Source organism: Camellia sinensis, chromosome 3 (genome assembly GCF_055761805.1).
Source record: "Camellia sinensis isolate YWXY chromosome 3, ASM5576180v1, whole genome shotgun sequence".
In the NCBI taxonomy this organism is placed as follows: domain Eukaryota; kingdom Viridiplantae; phylum Streptophyta; class Magnoliopsida; order Ericales; family Theaceae; genus Camellia; species Camellia sinensis.
In genome coordinates this window covers 207443559-207460226 of record NC_138963.1, presented here as the reverse complement: position 1 = coordinate 207460226, position 16668 = coordinate 207443559, and the positions used below count along the sequence as shown (strand labels likewise).

At 35.7% G+C, this 16668-nt stretch overlaps 1 pseudogene across 1 annotated transcript; it reads left to right on the top strand.

The window, feature by feature from the left end:
• The first annotated feature begins 2653 nt into the window (after nucleotides 1-2653).
• Nucleotides 2654-11634, top strand: LOC145788888 (transcription factor bHLH62-like; annotated as a pseudogene). Its single transcript, XR_014363373.1, has 11 exons — nucleotides 2654-2748; nucleotides 5504-5897; nucleotides 5991-6194; nucleotides 6287-6358; nucleotides 6464-6532; nucleotides 6632-6703; nucleotides 6787-6987; nucleotides 7236-8158; nucleotides 9309-10161; nucleotides 10431-10633; nucleotides 11396-11634. The product of XR_014363373.1 is annotated as a transcription factor bHLH62-like (transcript).
• Nucleotides 11635-16668: the final 5034 nt, after the last annotated feature.

The following is a 16668-nucleotide window of genomic DNA, read 5'->3' as shown; positions in this document are numbered from 1 at the left end:
TGTTCGTTTTTATCATCTTCATCATCTGAATCCTGCAAAAATTATTCTTGGACCGAAGCAGCATATTCCGCTAGTGAGGCCGGAATAAAGTACTGCGGAGCATTGAAGACCTCAGTTTCGGGCCCACAGCCGAGCTGCTCCACAGCACTCCTCCAGCCACACTTGAAGAATAAGTCCTTCGCCTCCTCATACTGTGGAATGTAAAGGCCCTCCGCCTCTTTGAAACCTTGGGCATTGGCATCACCGACCTTCTTCTTCAAATCGGCTATTTCGGCGTCTTTTTTGCCCTCAAGTTTGACCAACTCGCGCAAGTATTTGTCTTTCACCATTGTTGCAATTTTTTATTTTTCGGCTTCAGCCGAGCTAACAAGTCCGGTCAAGCGACCGTTCTCGGACTGTAGCTCGGCTATCTGCTTCTTAGCTTGCTCAAGCTCGGCTGCCTTTGCCTCGGCATCAGCCATGGCCTGCCTCGTTGTTTTCCTGAGCTCCAGCACTTTCTTATGTGCAATGCTGTTCTTCTGAATGGCCTGCAAAAGAGTAGTGACTCTTTTTAGCCGGACTGACAGTTGGGAAAAGTTAGACAAAGAAAAAGAGAGAGCCACTTACCAGGATCATTGATTTTGTTGATGATCGGATGGCCTTCAGCTCGGTGTTTAGTTGTTTGTTGTGGTGCTCCATGTCTTTTGGAAGGCAAACACTCTTGGCCAGATTGAAAGCCATCAAGTGATCCTTCTCAGCAACAACCGAGTCAGTTTCCTGAATATTTCGGTTTTGAAAGGTAAGACTTGGAGCCCATTTGGAAGAGTCAGCCCGGTCAGAGTACTCCGGTTGAGGGCTTGGTTGAGGGCTAGGCGGAAGAATGGTCTCATCCTCGTCAACAAGTCGTTGCTCGGTTTGGCTAGTCCGGGCACGCTTGCTCGCCCGGGATGAGGTTGGCTGCTGGGATGGAAGGGCTACCACGGTCTCAGTCGCCTGACCGGTTTGTGGTACCTCGGGTCTGTTAGTTTCAGTTAGAAGCGCCCTTACTCTGTTCCTTTCAGCCATTTCTTCTTCAACGGTTAGTGGGATTAGTCTGATATCTGGCAAGGTTGGGTCCGGTTCTGGGGCCTCTTCTAGCAGAAAGTCGGTCACTCTCGCTTTTCGGCGGCCGCTGTATCTGTAGGTCGGCTCAAACTTTAGTAGCTTAGCCCAACTACGTTCTGGATACCGTAGTGCGGCACGCAAAGTCGCTAGATTGGGGTAGCTGTATAGAGAATGGAGGTGGGCAGAATCTGCGAAAAAAGACTGTTAGTTCGGCTGAAAGATTGAAAAACCGAAATATAGTAAAGCACGCAAGAAAACCGAAGTAAATATACCGGGTTCGCCTTTTTTCCAGTTTATATGTCGGCCAGGGATCCGGGCTTGCTGGTCTTCAAAATTCCCAGACACCCAGAAGAAATCGTCGTCATTCAAGTCTTTATTCGGTGTGTTTTTTATTATTTTCTCACGTCAACGACGTATTCTGAGATAGTATACCCAACCGTCTTCCTTCGAACCAATGGAGTATTGGTGGAAGATTTCGGCCAGACCGAGGTTCAGACCGGCTTGGCGGTTTAGTTCGGCTATTCCCATTATGATACGGTATAAATTGGTGGATAGTTGGGTTGGGCATAGTCTGGTTTGCCTAAGAAACTCACAAATTAAGGGTTGGACTGGAAATCGTAGTCCGGTCTCAATTATGGACAAAAGGGTAAAGGGAACAAATCCTTCATTACCCCAAGGAATGACATCTTTTTCGGCTAAAATCAGGTGGACGCCATCGGGTATATTGTAGTCTTTTCTGAATTCGGCTAGGCCGCCTGGAGTATTTACTAGATACCTATACTTCCCCATTTATTGTATAAATTATGAATAACTTAGTTCGGTCCAAAAATTGTGCTCAGTAGCACGGTTGAGCGCGCAGAGGAGTACCTGGGCAACCTAAGTCTGCAAAGTAGAAAACAATGGGGTTAAGCACAGATCATTGAACCGTGCTACAAAACAAAAGTAACAAATAGGAGCCCTACTTCGGCTATGTGGATGTTACAGGTTCTATCTCGGTTTCTGCAAAGAGATTGGTAGCTCGGTTTGAGCAGGGCTTTTATTAGTTCGGGCTTGGCAAGCGTGTAGATATCTCGGTTGTGGAAACGGTTCTGTTTGACCGGTTGATCGTCTAGGGGCAGCTTTCTGAGTTCCATCTAAAAAACTATGAAAGCTGGTTTAGCCCCAAAGACCTAGATCGGTTGGAGTTCAGGTATCTCTGTATACTAAGTGCAAACCTAGTTCGGTTGGTTACCTCGGCTAAGGTCTATCAAGAAGTGATTTCTTATTTAAAGCTACTGGGGTAAACGTGAAGTGTTAGTCCGGTTGTAAGCCAACTAGACTTTTACCTAGCTTAAACAGTATCCTAGTTCGGTTGCATCGTGATTTTGGATCAAAAACCTGTTTTCTACAGGATATTTCATATACTCATGTGTTCTACTGTTAATTTTTTTTCCATAGAAGTACAAAGCAAAGCAAAACGGAAAAACGTGTTTGCAAAAAACACAGAAAACAAAATACATAGAACAAATACGAAAACAAACAGAGAAAGAAAGATGGATTTGCTTACCAAGTCAGAGTAGAGGACCTGGAAATGGATGCAACAGCAGTAAAAGACAAACGCAAAGCAAGCTTCACAGTTGGAAAAGTTGGGAAGCAATGGAGGCTTAGAGAGAAAGAAGCTGAAAAGTGTACCAAGATGAAGAGATTTTTGCTTTAGGGTTTGCTTTTGTTAGAAAGCCCAAAATTTGGGCGGGATTGTTCAAAAAAACACAAAGTACGAAGACGGCGTGACAACCGTCCGCAGTCAATCAGTGCGTGCCACGTGTCCTGGGAAGGAGGAACGATTCAGTTGCTGTGATGAAGAGACGTTTTGACCGGACAAGCAGAGCCCGGTGTAAAATTAGCTCGGCTGAAAGGCTTAAGAGTTTTAGCTCGGCTAGAAAGACTAAAGGGTTTTTTAGCTCGACTGGAAAGGCTTAAAAACCTAAGCTTGGCTGATAAACAGGTAATCCCTATCATGCTGTGCAAGATGGAATTAAGGGGCAATTAAGAGGGTAATTTTTGTGAAAATTGGGCCGAGCTAGGAGATGGTCATTATGGCCCATAGTACGAAGGGCTGGGTAAAAAGGCCGTAAAATTACTCCGGCCCAAGAGAGGTACAAAATTACTCCGGCCCGAGAGAAATATAAAGCTACTCCGGTCCGGAAGCGACTTGGAGTTATTCCGGTCTCAGAGTTAGCCCGGTCATGGCGTATTGTGGTTAGAACGGTCAGAACCTTACTACTCGGTAGCTCGGTCTAAACACACCATGGTTGTACATGAGAGAACCGAGGTAAGGAGGAGTAAAAGGAATAACCGAACTAAGGATAGTTCGGCCTACTCTGCGGCTCAGCATAGCCAGTATTACTTTGGTCATGTTGTAGTTCTGCCATGGTAAAAACCATCTCACTTGGTTTAAGCAGTGAGGGGGGTGTTGAAGGATAAGCATTATCTTTCAGGAGTATGAATCCTAGGAGGACTCTGCATGGAGGAGTAGAAGTCCTACTAGGATTGTGCCACACGAAACCTATAAAAGCTCACAAACATCACCTTTGGAGAGGTAACACACAACTTTGCTTTCTGAATACACAGAGCTTTTGTCTATTTGTCAAACTTACTGACTTAGGCATCGGAGAGGTTTCCGGCACACACCCGCCGGCTAGCTCACATTTGTGTTTTCAGGTGATAAGGCGACGTCGTACGGTGGAGCGCAGACTTGATCAACAAGATTATACGAGAAGGTTTATTTCTTTCCCGTACATATATATATATATATATATACATAACGTTAATACGTCAATAGTTAGATTATAATATATATTAACATCTCTTTATAAATTTAAATTTAAAATCTCACCTTTAGTTTTGTCAATCGTGACAAGGATTGTTTACTAGACCCTGGGTCCAAGGGGGGTTTGGAAGGGTCTCCCGCCAAGGGAAGGGATTTAGGAGGGCTTCTCTCGACACGAATTTGGTACTTTGATATTTTCTATTGCTTTCGCGTTATTCTAATTCTATACTTATAAATAGATAGAGAGGATGTCTCTTATATTGTTGATAGTTGTGATTTGAGTTTTTTGGATTAAATTTTTTGAAAACTGAGTTTTTTAGTTTTCATGTTTTTTTGTTTTTAATGAATTTTTTTAAATTTTAAACATTTTTTTAATTTTTTAGATACACCTTACTTAGATGTGTCTAAAAAGTAAAAAATTATGAAAAAAATATTTTAAAAAATTAATAAATACATAAAAATACAAAAAAAATGTACTGAATTCTCTTTTTTCTTTTTCTTTTTTTATTTTTGGTATTTAGTGAATTTTTAAAAGTTTTTTTCACAATTTTTTTACTTTTTAGGTATATTAATGTTAGATATGTCTAAAAAGTAAAAAAAAATTGTTTAAAATATTAAAAAAATTCAATCAAAACAAAAAAAAAAATACGGAAACACAAGAAAGAAAATTTTTTTGAAAAGTATTTTTGGAAAAGTGTAACCAAGCAAAGTGTTGTTATCTTACCATAGTGAAAATCACAGCACCCGTAAATGCTTTATTCTGCTATGAACCAGGTAAGACCTTGTGTTTCTTGTATGTGTGATTTCTTTAATTATTTTTATCTTTATTATTTGTTATTTCGTATTTACCAAGTAAGTCCTTATGTTTTTGTGTGTGTGATTTCTTTAATTATTTTTATCTTTTTTATTTATTATTTCGTGTTTCACTGATCCTAATTAAAAATAGTTAATTGTTAACACTTGGCATTTAAGTACCTCTTTATAACCATTTGAGTTCTAGCCGGGGTCCAAATGCAATAGTGGCTTTGGTAGCCTACAATTGATATGAGTGATGTTAAGAACCTAAAATATTTATTTTAAAAAATATTAAATAGTTGAGATACATTTTAAGAATGAGTTTCATTATATAAAATTGAACATTATGAATAGTATTTTTTGTTTTTTGGGTCTATAATTTTTTTGAATTGTTATTACAAATGCATAGATAAATCACTCCAAATTATACTTTTTGGGGGGGGGGGGGGAATTAGTTAAAAATTTAGTTCATTGTTAAAAACAAGTTAACCAAAAAACTTTGTTTGACACATTATTGACTACAAAATTTTTAGTCAGTAAACTGAATTTTAATTACAGTCATAGAAGTCTTTTCTCTCTAATTCTTTTTCCCCTTTCTTTCACTAATGTTATCACAAAAAATCCAACATAAAGTTTAGGGAGCTGTTAAGATGTGCACCTTATAAAATAGTGCACATCATATACACATTTATTTTAAACCATTAGATATTTATAAATTAATCTCAACCATCAAATAATTTGATTGAAAATATTGAATACCCTCTCAACCGGTTACAATTTTGTTCACCGGTTACCTCTTTTAAGAAAATATTGAAGTCGGAGTTTCAATGGAAGAACAAGCCAATTAGGTTTGAACAATGGTGAATTGCCCTACAGATTGAGTCCATTGATGGCAAGTGTGAAGTTGCCGAGAGTTTCGAGAAGTCCTTCTATCAAGGCAGCTGTATCTTCCGTGGGTGCTCAAGAAAACAAGAATTCAACACAAACCCAAATGGAAATGAGGTCGTCAATTGGCTCAGACACAAAATTCAGGAAAGTTCTGGAGTCTGCTACCTCAGATCGAACTGAATTTGCAAGTACTAATGAGGGTTCCTCTGTTTCTGAGAAAATCCCAAATGGCGAAGCGGTGTTGAAAAATCCAATTTCTTCTAATTCCGGGAAAAGAAAAGAAGGTTTGAGGGGAAAATCCAATTCTGTCAATGCCACAATGGTATATGAATTACCAAGAAAAATTAAAAACACACTCTTTTAACTTCTTTTTTCTTTGATTCAGTCGAGAATTCTAACAATTCTGTTCTTCCAGGCAGCAGAGGCAAAGGATGACCCGAACACCAAGCGATTCAAACCCAATGAAGGCAGTGGGAGCGAAAATGATAGTGTTAAAATAGGGGATGAGGATGAGAAACAAACAAAGTCTAACCAGAAGCCTCTCGAGCCCCCAAAGGACTACATTCATGTAAGAGCAAGAAGAGGTCAAGCTACTGATAGCCATAGCCTTGCTGAAAGAGTAAGAATCACAGCCCAATTCTCTCATCATTCGCTCCAATTCTTCCACGGCAAGCTTAGCATTAACGTTGCGATTTTCGGGTATTTGGGCAGGTTCAAAAGGAGAAGATCAGTGAAAGAATGAAGCTTCTCCAAGACCTCGTGCCAGGTTGCAATAAGATGTGTGTAACAAAATGCTTTGCAACAAATTTAAGCCATAGTAGAGCTTGAATTCATTGTTGGGCAATGACTAAATTGGCCTTGGAAATTTTCTTTCCATTGTACTTGTAGGTGAATGGAAAAGCACTTATGCTTGATGAAATTATAAACTATGTGCAGTCACTGCAACGACAAGTCGAGGTAAATTAGGACTTGTTCTGTACCATGGGGTTTCATTTTGATTGCATAATTGAGTTCTATGACTTAATGGGTATTGTGTATTCATTTTGTATTTTGTAGTTTCTGTCAATGAAGTTAGCTTCTGTGAATCCAAGGTTGGAATTTAACATGGATAGTCTCTTGTCAAAAGATGTGAGTATAGAAACTTGTAAAATCAATTTCTTTTATCTATTGTGATGTTTTTTTTTTTTCTAAAATTGGTTGTAAAATTCCAGGTATTTCAGCCTAATGGCTCTTTCCCTCATCAAACATACCCATTAGATTCCTCTGCTTCTACTTTCTTTGGACAACAGACCCAGGAATTTCCACCAGTACATACTAATCTTTCCAATGGGGACCATACAAGCACCACATTATGCCAAAACAACGGCATGCAATTACCTCCGGTCGATGAATTCGGCCAAGGTATTCCATAGGTATTCAAATGCTGGCCCATTCCTGAAGAATTTGGTGTTGTCTTTGTTTTCTCCATTTTCATTTTTTGTGTTTCAGTAAGGAAAACAAAGAAAAGTTGGAAATACCCAAAATAAAATAAAAATCTGAAAAGAGTTTTCTGAAACAATTCTGTGTTTTTTAGCATTGAAATAGAAATTAAAATACAACTACACAGCCCTTTTAAGTTTTTCATCATCTAATTCTGCTTTTCTCAACTTGAAATCCTCAGTTTCCAACATTGTGTGAAGATGATCTGCAAAGCATTGTTCAGATGGGGTTTGGTTGGCGATGGTCTGTTTGGCATTATCCCTAAGAACTGATTATGTTTTCAATGATAAAAAGTACTATGGTGTGGAAAAAAAATATTTTTCCTGGCATTTTGAGAGACTGTTTTCCAAATGATTTCTTAAAAAACGAGGCATCTTATTTGCTCAAGCTGTAAAAAGAATGATTTTTCTAATTTGCAAGTATATACAAATAAGCATTGTAGGCTGGGTAGAGTTTTTGATTAGGTGATTTGAATTAGAGCAAACTATTTTTTGAACATGATCCTTCATAGGATGTTTTAGTATTTTGCTTTTATATTGTTGGTTCTTGTAGGATTATGTAGGTATCCCCCTCTTTTTTTTTGTGTGTTATTATTTACATAATGACATACCTATAGCTTGAGAACATTTCAAGGAATTTTTGGCATACTTAGAGACCATATTGTTAGAAGGCATCTTAATCTCTATGATAGAAACAGTTGGAAGATTTTGTAGGTATCCCATTTTTTTTAATCTTATTATTTACATAATAACACAAATGTGCTTGAGAACATTTCAAGGAATTTGTGGCACATTTGGGGAAGACATTGTTAGAATCTATGGCATCTTAAACTTTGAGGTAGAGACACTTGCAATAATTTGGAAAGGTAAACTTAAATTATTGAGTCTGAATTGTTTGAAAAAGAGGAGTGTTGGAAGAAGGTTTATATAAAACTGATTGAAGCCACAATCAGTAATATGATTTCACATCTTATAGTGGATGACTGGATGATATGGCCATGGAAAAGGAAGTAACTGTATGACAGGATTCACTGAGAGAACCAAATAGTTGGAAGAACTCAATACTCATGTTGGATTCTGGCAACAATGAATAGTATTTCGAAAGGTTTGTAAAGCATCTTGTCTCCATAGTTCTATTTTCCATATATAACCCTCCATTTTGAAATTGCATTCACATTTTCCTTCTGATATAATCATTTTTTGGAATTCCAATTATCGTTTTCAGTTTTACCCATGCATGGGATTGTGTTTGACTCTTCTAAATGAAGCTAATGATGAGCTCACCCAATGTCCTTAATACCCCGTGGCTAGCCCATACTTTCAAACTGCTAGTTGACTATTACAAATATTTCTCCCTAGGACAAACAAATAAGAACTTGTTGGATGTGGGGCATTCTATTTGTTTAATTATGTTATTGTAATTCCTTCATGTTCATTTATTGTTCTTTCTCTTGATGTCAAGCGTGTTATCTATTCAACTTGATGAATAAAGTGGGTGATTTATAATTTAGTTTCCTTGTTACCACATTTTATCTTGTGCATGTGTGGCTCCATGTGCATCATATAATCTAATTGTGTCATTAGTTTAACATTAAAGTAGTTTAAAGCTATAATACTTGGCTTTTGTTTTTTTTTTTTTAAATTATATCTGTTGCTAATAGTTTGGATACATTGTCAATATTGTTTGATATGGATGCTATGCATTCCTAAACCAAGCTTCTTTCAACATGATATATTGATCTCCATGTTTTCCGGAATTTTAAGCTGGTTATTCTATGACATAGTGATCAATTACTGTGCATTATTTTTAAATGGGAAAATAGATTATATATATTTATATATCCCCAATGCCCCATTTATAAGTGGATTGTATTGTTTGTAAATTTTCTGCAAAATGTTTAATTGGCATATATCATGCCGTCACAGGATTGTTTGCCGATAAGTAGATACCACATGGCCAAATTTCTTTAGTTTAACTTGATTGAGAGATCTTGTCTTATTTTTCAATATCATGGTGTTATTAGTTAATTCATGGATGCTACTTTTTGAAGACATGACTTAACTGAGATTGCTGCTGGAAGAAAAGAAAAGAAAAGAAAAGCAGAGGAATTAAGCCTAGATTACTTTAAGACGCACCAAATAATAATTAGTTATAAATAATAACATAGGTGTTTGTCAAAAATGTGAAAGCATTGTTTTTTTCCCATTTTCTTTTGTACTAATCATTTTATGGTTATAAATTTGATTTGCAACAGAGCAGAGGTTGTCTTGGATGTTGTACTAAGCCCCCTCTGATAATTGCTGCTGACAAGCCATCCAAGAGACTGAGAATTTGAGGCCGAACAGTCAAGAAATCAAGCATTTCAGAGGATTTTTGGAGCACCAGCACTTATGAGATGGACAATAGTATTGTTCAGTCCCACAGAAGTGGATCATCAATGAGCACATCAAATCTACCCTTAGATCCCCACAGCAGTGCTGGAAGCACGAGTAATCCTACTGAATTTGTAAATCATGGCAAATTCAAAAAATAAGTTAATTCTTTCTATTGTTAACTGCTTACCAGAATGGTTGCTTGCATTCCCCATAATATCAATCAACGTGTTGCTTTGCTTAGCCATTGTTTCTAACAAATCACCTCTACTCATCCTCTTAAGATATCTTCTAGGCCCCAAAACTGTGAACTAGATGATTATCAATCTTTATTTAGATTAGTGGTGGTTCTTTGGATAAATGTATGGTTGGAACCACTAATTTTTTATTTTTTTTTTCTATTTTTGGTCTGTGGACTCTGGAGACTGGGCATTTGATCAAATTTTGAAAATGCCCCAATATCCATGCTGCTTTGATTTAACAAGCATGTAGTAACTTCCATAATACATGTTTTATATTACTGATATGTTAAGTTGAATGCTTTGCATCTCCCCTAGGCCACAAAGAGATTTTAACGGGACTCTCGTATGAGACTTCTTCAGTAGTGTGCTTCTTTGTCTACTAAATTTAATCCTTCATTTGTCCAGGTCTTGTTCTTCAGAATCAGACAAGACAGCAATGGATTGGAAATAAGAGGTCTCAAAACCGTACACAAGTTCCCAAACCCAAACTAAGGTGTTTTACTTCACCTTTCTTATATTTATGTGAAGTGCAAACTTGTCATCTTCATTTGTAGTTCCTTGAAGCTTCTCTTCTTGTTTCTTATTGCAATGTGACTTGATCATCATTTATGATGTTATCACAGGTTTTATTGGCTCATGATATCTATAGTTACATGATTTTTTTTTTAATTTTTAGAATTAATGTTTTCCCTAATTTTTCGAAACTAATGAGATATGCAGTGTCCTATATGTGATTCTTTGGATTGTATTTTGTATTTAAAGAAGGAAATTACAGCACAGAAACATGAAATTCAATCACAAAAAGAGAAAATTCAAGCACAGAATAATGTGATAGTGAAGATGAATGAGTCGAGTGAGGAGCATTTGGAGATGACGTCAAGCATCATGGAGTTTCTTAAGAAACAAGGTTTCAACGGACAATTTAGGGGAGGGGGCATCCTATGAACTCGTAGATCGCCTTTTTGGTAAGTCTATCTTGCTTTACTTTTTCATTTTTCTCGTGTTGGTTAGTATATATTGGTTGAAGCACATATGTTTAAGAAAGTTACACTGTCAAACTCAATTAGGCTACCTTTTACCAATAAGGAACCTATGTGCCAATCCCTCTTGCATTAACGACATAGCCAGATCAACACTTGCTGAAGTGTCTAAAATCAAGAGAAACTTTGCAACATTGTTTAATTGCTAGTACAAACATTGAAACATTGAAAATGATCATAAGATAGGATACTGAAATGCTTAATTTTATATTGTTTATGTCGATCTATCCTAGTTCGAATTTTGTGAAATTGAAAACCCATTAAAAACAATCAAACCATATCAGTATTTCTCATTTCTTTCTAAGCAAAGTTAGAGAAATAGTGATTGAGATAGTGAAGTTGTATCAAAGGGACATCCACTGGTAGATAGTGAAATTTGTGGAGAAAACTGGAGTCAGTACAAGAGAGATCCAAGTTTCATTGAATCATTCTATATGACAATAAAAGTCATCATGTTGCTTGATTGTTTTCAATATTGGCAGGTTCATAGGTGTTCATATAAATTGCAAGAACTTGCCCCCAATTAGATTAGCTGTTGTTTTGTGATTTAGTACAGATGAAAGTCAAGTTTCGGTAGAAAATGCATTTTTGCTAAATTGGTTTACTCATATATAAAATTATTTATATATATAAGTTTAGATGTAATTGATAATATATTAATGTTTTCTTTTTTTATTTTCTTCACAGATTGATTTTTGATGACATTTGGAAGCATACTTGCAAATCAAGATCAAGTGTTAATTTTTTTTTTTTGGCTGATACTTAGTTCTACTTGCAGCTCAAGATCAAGTGTTGATTTTTTTTGTGGACTGATACTTAGTTCATTTTGGGATTTGCTGTGATTTGGTCTTTGTTATAGTTAATGAATTGTTATTAAATTTGTTTGATGGATGTATTTTGATTTATAATATAAATTGTTTAGTGAATTTTTTTGTGGAGCGGTGTATAATAGTTAGTGGATTTCTTAGTACATTTAGAAGGTTATTGGGATATGAGCAGGGATATTTGTGAAATAATAATTTAAATTGAAATATAAAATATGGAACAAGTTTAGGGACGAATTTTTTCGTCATATGTACTTGTTATTATGACAAAGTGATTATTTGTCGCTAATAAATATTTTTTGTGACAAAATTTATCATTACTTATATGTGAGTTTTCATTGATTTTGTTGTTTGGTGACTAAAAAATTCGTCACGTATATATATTTTTGCCACGAAATATATTTTGTCACCCATGTCTGATTTTTGGAGACGAAAAATTTCGTCAACTTTACATCTTACCGTGACGAAATTATTTCCTCATCAATGATCAACATGTGTGACAAATTTATTCGTCAACTAAAGTTATATATACGGTACTAAATAACTATTTGGTGATGAAAATGACGATTTTTGGTGATAAAATGTTGTCTTATTGGTGACAAAAAATTTTGCCACTAAAGTAATTTCATTAGTGACGAAATTATTTTTCCTCGTGGCGATTTTTAGTGACAAACATTCAATGACAAAACCGGTGACGAAAATATTTCCTCACAAATATCTATAGTGACGAAATTAGCTCCTTGGAGACAAAAAAAAATCGTCATTCAAGACCCAACTTGTAGTAGTGGATGAAGAACTGTGTTGAATCAAAAAGGGTTGACTTTTGTTAAATCTATTTTCTATAACAGCTTTAGATATGTTACATATGATCTCTATAATTGAAGTTGGTTCGATCTGTTTTTGCAGGAATATTATGTATCCTGAGCAGTTGACTCATCTCAGTTGTGAACTACAACTCTTTATGAGTTCAAAAAGAGCATACAGTCTGTAATGTTTTTGTAGTGGAAGTGGATAGAACCATAGACAAACCTGTAGACACTAATGCTTGCTTAAAGATGGGTTTTGAGCCACTGGTTTGGTATTGTCAGCCTATCGCAAACAGACACTTTGGTTGTTTCCATCTCCAATTTGGTTCTTATGGGCCTATGCTTATATCGAATATGGCTGCCAACGAAAAATTTATCGCTATTTTTCAGTTTTTTTATAGGTATTTTTTTAGTTCAATAAGATAAAATTAGCACAATTTAAAAAAAAAAAAAAAAAAAAAAAGAAGAAGAAAGGGCTATCACGGCGTTTCTAAAAACGTCGCTAAATAGCATACCAACAGTTGGAGTTTTGAAAAAGAGATACGGCGGCGTTTTAAAAACGTCGCTAAATAGCATGGTGACGTTACTGTTAGAAGGAATTTTAGCGGCGTTTTTCTGAAATGCCGCCTATAGTAATATAGCGACGTTTCTAAAGCGCCATGGAGTTATAGCGACGTCCGCATCTTCGATGTTTGGTACTAAATGTCACAAAAGGATTTAACGGCGTTTTTGGGACCTATAGTGGCGTTTTTTAAACGCCTCTAAAACTCCAATTTCCAGCAGTTACTGTATCCTTGAAAATTCTAGTTATCCATGATACTAACAATTTTCTGGACTTTTGAACCAATCATTGATAAAAAATGTGCAGTGATTTATCAGGCAACAATCTTACTAGACCTATTCTTGCTAACTTTTAGGGCTTTCCTCTACTTCAGAGATTGTGAGCATTTTCGGGCTTTCCTGCCAACTTAGTCCATAACAGATAATCCTAGAACAAAATCATGTCATTATACTTGCAAATGGCCCCTTTTGTTTTGTCCCCCTAATAGCCTCATTTTAGATTTTTGAATTTGAGCTTCAAATGCTTTAGTTAATGCGAAAGGGCCATTAAAAATCCTGGGGCTTTTTCTAGTTAATGCTTTTGTGGGTAGTATTGTTATCTTTATTTTGCTTTTTTCTTGTTATCCTAATGGCTGCCTCCTATTAGTTTATTTGTACACTTCTGAATTTCCTTCACCTACATTTTTTTTGTAGAATTTTCTAGTACATTAATATATCTAAATCATTAATGTTATAATTGTTATAAATTGAAACATCAATTTTATTGAATAAGTGCTAATGGTAAATTTTTTTTTCTTTTTTTACAGATTGCTTTTACATGGGCTATTGTGGATGTGTACGAAGAGCATTTGTTCTGTATATGGAAGACATTTATTTTGAAACAATTCTCTATTTTGAAAATCCAGTGTTTTTGTATGTAATATTTAATTTAGATGGATTATACTTGCTTTGTATGGATTTATATGATATTTGGAATATGATGTTACAAGTTGATAAAACAGTTCGTCCCAGGTGGATGGGTCGGGCTGATCCAGGCTCTTCAGGTTCTGGTTCAAGGTGATGATTCCACCGAATGACCTGCAAGCAAGTCCAAAGGGGAACGGGGCAATCCCCCAGTGAACCCTCCGGCGAGAGAATTAGTAGAGGAAGATGATGGTATAGAGAGAGAGAGAGAGATAAAAGCTTAACCTTCCTCCTGTCTTCCATTCTTGCTTATATCCTTTTGTCCTTTTGTAATCATTTCACTGTCTCTCGTGACGTGCCTCCTTCCGCCGAAAGCCTGTGCCGTACCTTACCTTGTACAGGGTGAGGGGGCTCTGTTCCGACGGGGAGGTGTTGTCGTAATAAATGCTGTGATGGGCTGCATTTAATGGTGATGTGTTGTGGCAATAACTCCGCAGATCTTTGTCTGCTGATGTGGCCTGTGTTTCATCTGCCATATGTCCGAATGCTATTGGGCCTCCACGTCCGGTTGGCCTCCAGCTGTTTCGAGCTTTGCCAACCGGGTTATGCTATGGGTCCCTAGTGATGGGTTTGGGGTTGTTTGCTGTGAGCCGTAAGCCTTGTGGGGCTATCCATGTCACAAGTTAAAGTTTTTGAATAGTTGATAATGAAATGAGTATTATTGATAATGGATTTAGATTATAATTGATAGATGTATTATTCTATGTACGTACAGGTTGCAGGTTGCATTGATAATGAAATGTATATAATTTAAAAATTAATGAAAAATATTCAATTTGTGCATTTTAAAAAAATTAATAAGTAGAGCTTGAGCTTCTGGCTACTAAACATTTAGTAGCCAAAAAATAAAAAGGAACTTATTGGCGACTAAACAGTTAGTAGCCAAAAAATTAGAAGTTTTTGGCGACTAAAAAATTGATAGCCAAAAAGTAGTGTCACGTTTTTAGCGACTAAAAAATTGGTAGCCAAAAAACTGAAGATGAAAAATATTTTCTTTTTGGTGACTAAATATTTTCTTTTGGGCGACTAAATTTTTAGTGGTCAATTTGTGACTTTTGGCGACTAAAAAAAATTTAGTCGCCAATACCTTTCCCGACAATCATCTTGCGACAAAGCTGGCGACCAAAAAATTTAGTCGGCAAAAATCTTCAGCGACTTAAAAAATGACTTTTGGCGACTAAAAATTTAGTCACCAAAAGTGTAATTTGTTGTAGTGTATCTATTTTGAAGTGGGAAAACAAAGTTTTCTAAGTGATCAAAGTAGGAAAGTTATTTTTTAAAATTCTACAGTTATCTTCAGAAGTTAGCAAATCGAACCAAAAAAAAAAGAAAAGACAAATAATATAGGGACTAAGGTGGGTACAATGACAAACAATATATATCTAAGAATAAAATGAGTGATGGTAAAAAGGTAGTGATCGACTACAAAATAATAGGCAAGGACTAATACTGGTACTTGCTACAGTTATAAATGTGTCAAAGTCATTTATACCCGACGTCATCATTTGGACATAATGATAACATGACACTAGTAGTGGCAACAATGCTATTATAATGGCCTAAGTCGATGATGATGGTTGTGTTTCAGTGGATCAAAAGGCATGACTAATTGAAGTTGGTAGCAATAACATTGTTGTCTAATTCACTAATAATGACAAGGAAAGAAAGAGTGAGAGTCGATGAGATAGTCATAGCAACAACATTTCAGGTAACATTAACATTGACGATAATGACTCTGTGTGTGTGTATGTGAGAGAGAGAGAGAGAGAAAGAGAGAGAGAGAGAGAGAGAGAGAGAGAATTGTAAAACGAGAAACGTAGTTAGAGTGTCATGCATTTTTGTCAGTGATAATGTTTGAGGTAATGAAAACACAACAACAAAATTACATATAAATGGCAACCGATCAACCGATCAATTACTGTTCGAATATTGACTAAATTGATATTAATGATTAGGCTTTTACTAATTGATTGGGAACTATGAATAAGTTGGGAATTAATTGGTTTAGTTTGGCTTATGAAAACTAATTGATTATTGAATCAATTAGGTTTATTATATAAAGGATCCCTACAATCAATTGTGACATTTGAATATCCCTTATATTTTAATGGATTGTACAATCAGTTGTGATAGTTCAAAACTCTGGCCACTAATCGATTGTATAATCAATTGTGGTCTTTCAAACCAATCGATTTTGTAATCAATTATGATTTTCCATTCACTCCAATATGCTATACTAATTGATTACACAATCAATTGTGTTTCAAATTTTAAAAGTTATGATGTTTTGTTAATGTTGTTATGATTTTCTGGACAAAATTACAATCAACATGATATGTTATGATTCATTGATAAAAGTTATGATAGTTTGTTAATGTTGTTATGATTGTGGGAAAAAAAGTTATACTCAATGTGTTATGGTTATGATTCATCAGTAAAAGTTATGACTTGTACCACCAAAAGTTATGATTTGTCATGGTGAATCATAATAAAAAATGTTACGATTCAAATGTTATGATAATTAATTTGAAATAACTATATTTGTTATGACTTGTCATTATATTGTTATGATATATAGTGTCTTTGTTATGATACTTTGGTGAATATTATGACATTGTTATGATTCATTGTAGTGTTGTTATGATATTTGAAAAACGTTATGATTCTTTCATGTGACCTGTTAAATGACCTGTTTAGCAAGTTACTTTTTATGACGTGGCACAATATGAACCACACAATAAGTGCATATCATATGTCCTTTTAGAAGGTGTACATTGTAGACTTTTCTTAAGTGTGCAAGTGCACA